Consider the following 6,973-nt stretch of genomic DNA (forward strand, 5'->3'; position numbering starts at 1 on the left):
GTGTTAGCTTCTCTAAATATTGGAAAAAAACATAAAAGATGTACTTTTTGGGCGGTTTTGTAAAAATGTTTTTGTATGAAATCACCTTTTTAATTTCAGCTTTTAAGTTAAAATAAGACTTCTCAGTATAAAAAGAAACAATTTGAACATTTTTATCTTTTACCTGTCAGTAAAATATGATCATTTAGAAGCATTTTCTGGCCAACAAACAGCTAACTTGGCCAAGGAGTATTCTTGTATGTCACCAGAGGTAGAGTAGTTACCAAGTGTTATTCTCAGCTGATTAATAATAGCTACTAAATAATCAGTTTTAGAAACTATACCACCTTGCTGCTTAGTTATCCTTTCAACAGAATGATAAAGTTTCATGTAACACTTGAAACAGTGTATTGGTTTTTGTCATATGCCAATCAGGATAGTCATCATAATCATTTCATTCATGTAATCAACATTCATGTATTATATCCATATATTGCATTATATCTGGGGATGGCAAATTTCCTAGGGGTTGTCAAAAATATTTGAGAATACACATCCTTCACTTTAATTCAAATATATTACTGTTATTAAATAGCTCAACGTTGTCTACACTTAAGGTAGGGAGATTATTATTAGCATACTTTTTTCATCTTCTAATTGTGACTAAATGACTACAAACAGATCCAGGAAAATATATATTTTTGGAATCGCCAGACTTCAAGCTTTTTAAAACTGTTTTTCATGCTCGTATCTGCATTACTCAATCAAAGGTAAAAAATTACTTTTTCTGTAAAAAAAATAATTACGCATTGCTGGTGATAAGTTTTTTTTTCACTTTTCCTAGTTGTTCAATAATTTGGAAAATTTAATGTGTCTCGTCATTTTTATTCAAGCAATGAGTTTTAAAAAGTAGTGTGCTGAATTTTAATTTCAGTTTTAGTCGCATTGCCCGCAACTTAAACTATTTCGTGGATTATTTACCAACGTGTTGTAGTTTATCTGGACACATTCAAGTTCTATTCATTGTCACCTTAAAGCTGGTGTTAATACGATGACAACAAGTATACTTAGTACGTTATTTTGGGATTAGGTACGCCGGAATTTTGCACATCACCCGCATCAAATCCACCATACAGTTGTTACACGGGATTTTGTCCATAGCCCACATCAGTAGAATAATATAAACACAGTATTAATTCGCGTTGTCGGTTCAACAAACAAATGTCAGTCACAACTTCACATAATTTATGTAAACACTTCTAGGCACTACAGGCCGTTATGTTCAGGCAAGAGGTCACGCCGGGCGCCATGTAGGATTCGTGTATTTCGGCGTAAATGACAAGTGATCAACTACACAATGTAAGTCAAAATACCGGGCTTGAACCATATTGATTTATGACGACTTATTGACTTTCAGTTTCACTTTAATGATCAATTATTAGTAGGGTTGTCACTTCCACCATCCCCTCTGCTTGCTAAAATATTCTTCAGGACAACAACAGAAGCTGCTACTACAACTGTCACTATTAGTGTAGCTACAACAAATGCACCATTACAGACAACTGCAGCAACTGTTACTGCTACCACTACGACGGCACCACCGCCACCAACATCGAAAGCAATGTCAATATCATCGTCATCATATTAAAATAATGGTGATACACACATATAAACATAAACACCGCGACCAACGTCGCGTTTCATGACGATTACTGCAATTCAATCTTCTTCTTGTTCAACGCGTTCATCCCCGAGATCACCAGCACCGCCATCAACACCACACAATTTATTACCACCGCCAAACTCGCCCAGACCGTCGTCATCACATCACACTCTGACGCCACCAATAATACAGCCATCAACGCAACATACATCACCAAGACCATCCATATCACGACGTACTCCCACGCTACCAACACAGCATATATTACCCAGATTATCGACATCAATAAACACAACACGCGCGTTACTCATTCATCACCGTAGTTTGGTGTTCCTTTCACCACACTTGCAAGGCACGCACAGGCAATTAATCGACATTGAACAACGACTGACACAAACTATAAAGGACCAGAAACGACTTAATAGGCGACTCGGTGGTATAACGTACAAGTTAGACCAAATAACAGCACATTAGACGACTGGAACGAAGGGAGAATGACACGTGCAACTTGACTGACGAACAACGTGAACACCGAGACGACACGTACACATCCACAGACACGAGCACAAACAGTGACCGCTCAACTGGCAATCGGACAGGGCCTGCCAGATACCATTCTGCAGATGAGCTGGAAACAATATTTAGGTCAACAGACGTGGGACACTTTGCCAAACTATTGGTTTATAGTGTTTTCACGAAAGAAGAGAGGCAGGGGTGTAATTGTACGGGGATAACATTTACGAGGGGACTGACAAAGAAGGCACACTTACGCCAACACGACTGAAATATGTCAAAGATAGCCCTGCGTACATGGCTGTGTAGGGGTGATATTTACATTGGGCTTCTTACGCCACCCCAACACAGCCATGTGAACGGTCACTATGATTTTCTAAAACCCCACATCCCCAGCTGACGTGGCATGGAAAATTACATTTTTTTTCAGAAACTTAACCATCCTCCATCAGTAAATGGCACCGATCGTTTCAATAACATTTAATGAACACTCGGTTTGTACCTTACGCATGTCTTGACAATTATAAAGTGGAAAAATTCACGTTTTGTCGTCAAACTCGCATTTGTCAACAAACTGTGGCAGCCATCTTGAATCACGCGTGACTATTGATTAACGGTGATCACGTGATACAACTTTTTCTTGACGTCACAGCCGCGAAAAAGAAATCTGCATGTACTTTCATCGAATCCCGTTCAACGAACACTATAAAGAAACATGAATACAACTGTTCAATAAATATTTCACGAATTTATTATTTATTTATTCTGTATTTTGAAAATTAACATAAATAAATGATGTATTATAACTAAAATTTAATTTATTTTTATTTATTTTTAATTTTAAAAACCCATCATGCTGAGCAGTCTCCACCCATCTTTGATCACAGATGTTGTGTTGAGCTGTATATATTTGAGACACATCTGTAGCAGCTATAACCTCCATCATTAAGATTTAGTATACTTTTTCTGCCAAGCATGATGGATTACACAAAATAATATATTACTTTTTAAAATTAAAGTATTTTTTCTTGAAAATAACTGAACATTTAAACATTTTAGTCAAAAACCACAACAATTATTTGTAAAACAAGTTTTATATTGATTTTCCTCATATAAAACACGTTTTCGTCATTCAGCTCTGACGTCATAATAAAAAGTTTTATCACGTGATTAATCTCGCGTGACCAAAATGGCGTCTCTGTTTATATACTTAAGTACCGTGTATACGCATTTTGGGCAATAAATAGTCTGTTTTAACATCCAAAACTCCCCCACAGTACATCAATTCAACAACCGAGTGTTCATTACAGTATGTTAAGGTGATCGACGCTGCTTTTGGTGCAAAGAGGTACGAATTCGTCCCGAAATGAGACATTTTGTATGACATGTGTAGTGTTTTTGAAAATGCCTATGGTCGTTCACAGGGCTGTGTATTGGGGCACAGATAAGGTCCCGATGAATAGGAGCGCCTCCACATTCACAGACCTGTACACAGAGCTATGTCAAAGATAAATGCTACTTGAAGTATCCTGAGGTAAAACACCATTTTCAAAAGACGTGGAAAGAAAGATGTATAAGGAAGATTGACGCGGCATTGCGAAGAAAACAAACAGTACCTGCTGCTACAAACTCCCAATAAACGTTATTTTTTATAGAGCATGCATTACTAAGTACTGAGCAGGATCCATGTCGGTGTTGAGTGGTCGGCGCACGGCCGAATACATAAATAACACCCACTCCGACAACGCCGTGAAATTATGACTATGCTCAATCTGGCGGGATCATATGAAGTCTTCCAATAAGTGGTCATGCGCACTATGCTTTTTTACTGGAAACTGTCCTGGGGTCAGTCTAATAAACAAACTGACGCTAATTACCGGTCCCTGTTACAAAGTACGAAAAAGGTTGCGTGAATAATCTGCAACCATTGGCTGTCGGCGTCATGACAACCAGCAAGGCAGCTGTACAGTTTGCCGCATCCAGTTAGCCTGGCGCAGTCGGGAGATTAATTTGTTTTCGTAGTTTAAACTACTTACTATTGGCAATCTTTCCATTAGAGATTTGTCCATCATCAACAACTTTGACTCACTAGCCATCTGTAATCAGGTATGACAGGTATATACTTGACAATGTGAAAATTTTGTTAAGCGATCAAAACATGGCAACATTGGCCTAGGGAGTAGAATTGCATATTGAAAGTACAAACTAACGAACACAATTTTGTAATAACACATCAAAACTTAGTGATACAACAGTTTGAAATGTTTACTATAGACTCCAAGTTGATGAGAATTCAATCTCTTAAAACCAACTGTGTTACACTGTACATGTTTATAATATTTTTGAGGAAAGGATAATTTAACAAAAATTAAGACAACACAACATACAAGTAACTGTTACCAGCTTTCATCTCTACTTTTAATTTGGGAATCACTGACAGGGTAGGAAGAAGCCTTGTTTTGGACTTCGCCATGCTGTCCTGTTATTAAACTTAGACTCACTCCTCAGTCATAGCAATTTGCAGATTTGTCACATGAGTAAGGAAATTATCAGACAATGATGATGACCCAGCTGACATAGAACACAGCCTGCCATTTAAGGTACTTTGAGTCTGTCACGAGATAAAAAGCAGGACATTCTACAAGAAGCATGTATTAGGCTGTATGAACTAAAACGCACTATTAAAACAAGTATACGCTCAGATCCTACAAATATGCAATTGCAGTAGATTTAGATGTAGGGAATGGATGGCAGCACATAGACTTTTTAACAAGTGAACTTGTACAGTATGTTCATCCACCACTAAGAGAGGGGTTGATTGGGTTTTATGCCAATATAACAATTACAGAACTTGGCAGTGTGTGGGATGATTTTTTCATTCAGAAAAGTAAAACTGTGCGATAATATATTAGCAGCAGTTAATATTTCAAGTGTATATAATATTTATTGTTCTTTCAAGCCACTGGCTCTTTTCAGATAATAAATACCTCCCGGGTAATTGTTTCGGAATTATTGCTGTTAGTAAGTATTTTACCATGAATATTAAAATTATTCTAACTTGTTCATACATATGGAGCCACTTTTATTCGAGTTACACCCCCCCCCCCCAAGTCACTAACTAAAATGTTAACTGTATTTGCAAACGCCACATGGAATTGTTTAAACTATGGTAGATTTTCATGGGTTCTAATATATAAATAGTCATTTTGTAGGGATAGTAGAATAATTTTATTGTAGTGATAAAGTATTTACAATGAATGAATATTTTGTCTTCTATTAGATGTTGAGTTATTTTCAGTCAATTCAATCTATCGATAGGGTGGGCAGTGGAGCCAAATTTTTACTCGTCAATAGCTGGTAGTGGTGGCAATTATTTCAGCATCCAGAAAAATTGTGCCTGTACTGACAATGTTCCTCTGCGAAGCACAGAAACTCTGTTGGCACGAAACACGACAGGATCAACCCTCCTTTGAATGTGAACTCTATCAAGCCTTTCCACTTTTTTGACGGCTCATTAAATGAGGGCAAAGGTCCAATGTTGTATCTTGCTTCACTCCCTGTCCAATAATAATATAAGTCTGGATCAATTCTCTTTGTAAAACTAGTTACATATTTGCCTAAAATGAGACCGTAAAAATATCATTTGAAGTAAGACTGTATACCAAAATAGTGTGCATTACTTTATTTAAGACACTGTAAAGTATAAGGAAAAGATTTTCACTGGAAGTTTAATTAAGCAGAAGATTGCCTTCTGCAAAAATAAAGTCCACAGTATTGTTAATTATGGCACGACCATGAATGAATGTTTTTTGACCAATAATGAAGTGATTAATTTGTTTTGTTTTTTTAATCCCAATATTGTCCTGCCTGTAATTATCAAGAAATGTCTTGTGATAAAAGATTTGTTGCAACATTGAGTGGATAAGGGAGAATATCCCTCAACATCATCTGTTATGCTAGCCCTTGAATGCTCTGGTGGACCTCCTTATATTAAAAACCTCTATAATCTCCCTCGTAAAACCACATATGCACTTGAGTGGTCTATGTAGAAACAAGATACCAATAAATACGGGTAAATGTGAATCTACTATTTTAGATACATCTTATCAAGTTCAAAGGAACGTCTAGAAGGGGGGAATTATTTAACCATATTTTTTTTCTCTGGAGACATTCTAATTTTGACCTTAAGTGAAAGAAAATGTCGTTTTTTTAAATGCTTCTGATATTCGGTGTGTTGACAAAAATATGCAATGGCTACCATGCCACTCTTTAGAAACACCCACATTATATATAATCTAGATTACTCTGATGCCAGGGCATCAAGTTCGAATATATAGTGTAGCATAGCGAAATTAAATTCTGCTCTCATCTTCGGTTAGCACCCTGCCATCTGCATAGTAATCAATATCGTTGAAGTTCTCTGCCTCTTCAATACTTAAAGATGATTGATAAGAGCTCTCTCTCTACCTACAAGTCCACCTAAAATAAAAATAAATTTCAATACACTGAATAACAGCTCCACTATATTTTGACCTCTTCTTGGGCGTTCCAAAAAGTGATTTAAATGATTTGTAAATAAAATTGTTGTTTTCTAGAACTATTAGTGCAACTGCCATTACATGCAATTAAAACAATTTCGCAGACATATGAAGTCTATGAACAAGTACATTTTATATTTATGATTTATAAGGGCATAAACAGTTTTACAACACAAGGTTTCTCCCATTCTTTAACTTTAAGTGACCCCAAAGCAATTCAATAACATACCGTATCAAGTATAGCGTAGAGGAAACAGGTCAGTAGGAGTAGTCTGCTTGA

The sequence above is a fragment of the Saccoglossus kowalevskii genome, chromosome 16 (assembly GCF_978046115.1).
Source record: "Saccoglossus kowalevskii chromosome 16, keSacKowa6.1, whole genome shotgun sequence".
Classification (NCBI taxonomy): domain Eukaryota; kingdom Metazoa; phylum Hemichordata; class Enteropneusta; family Harrimaniidae; genus Saccoglossus; species Saccoglossus kowalevskii.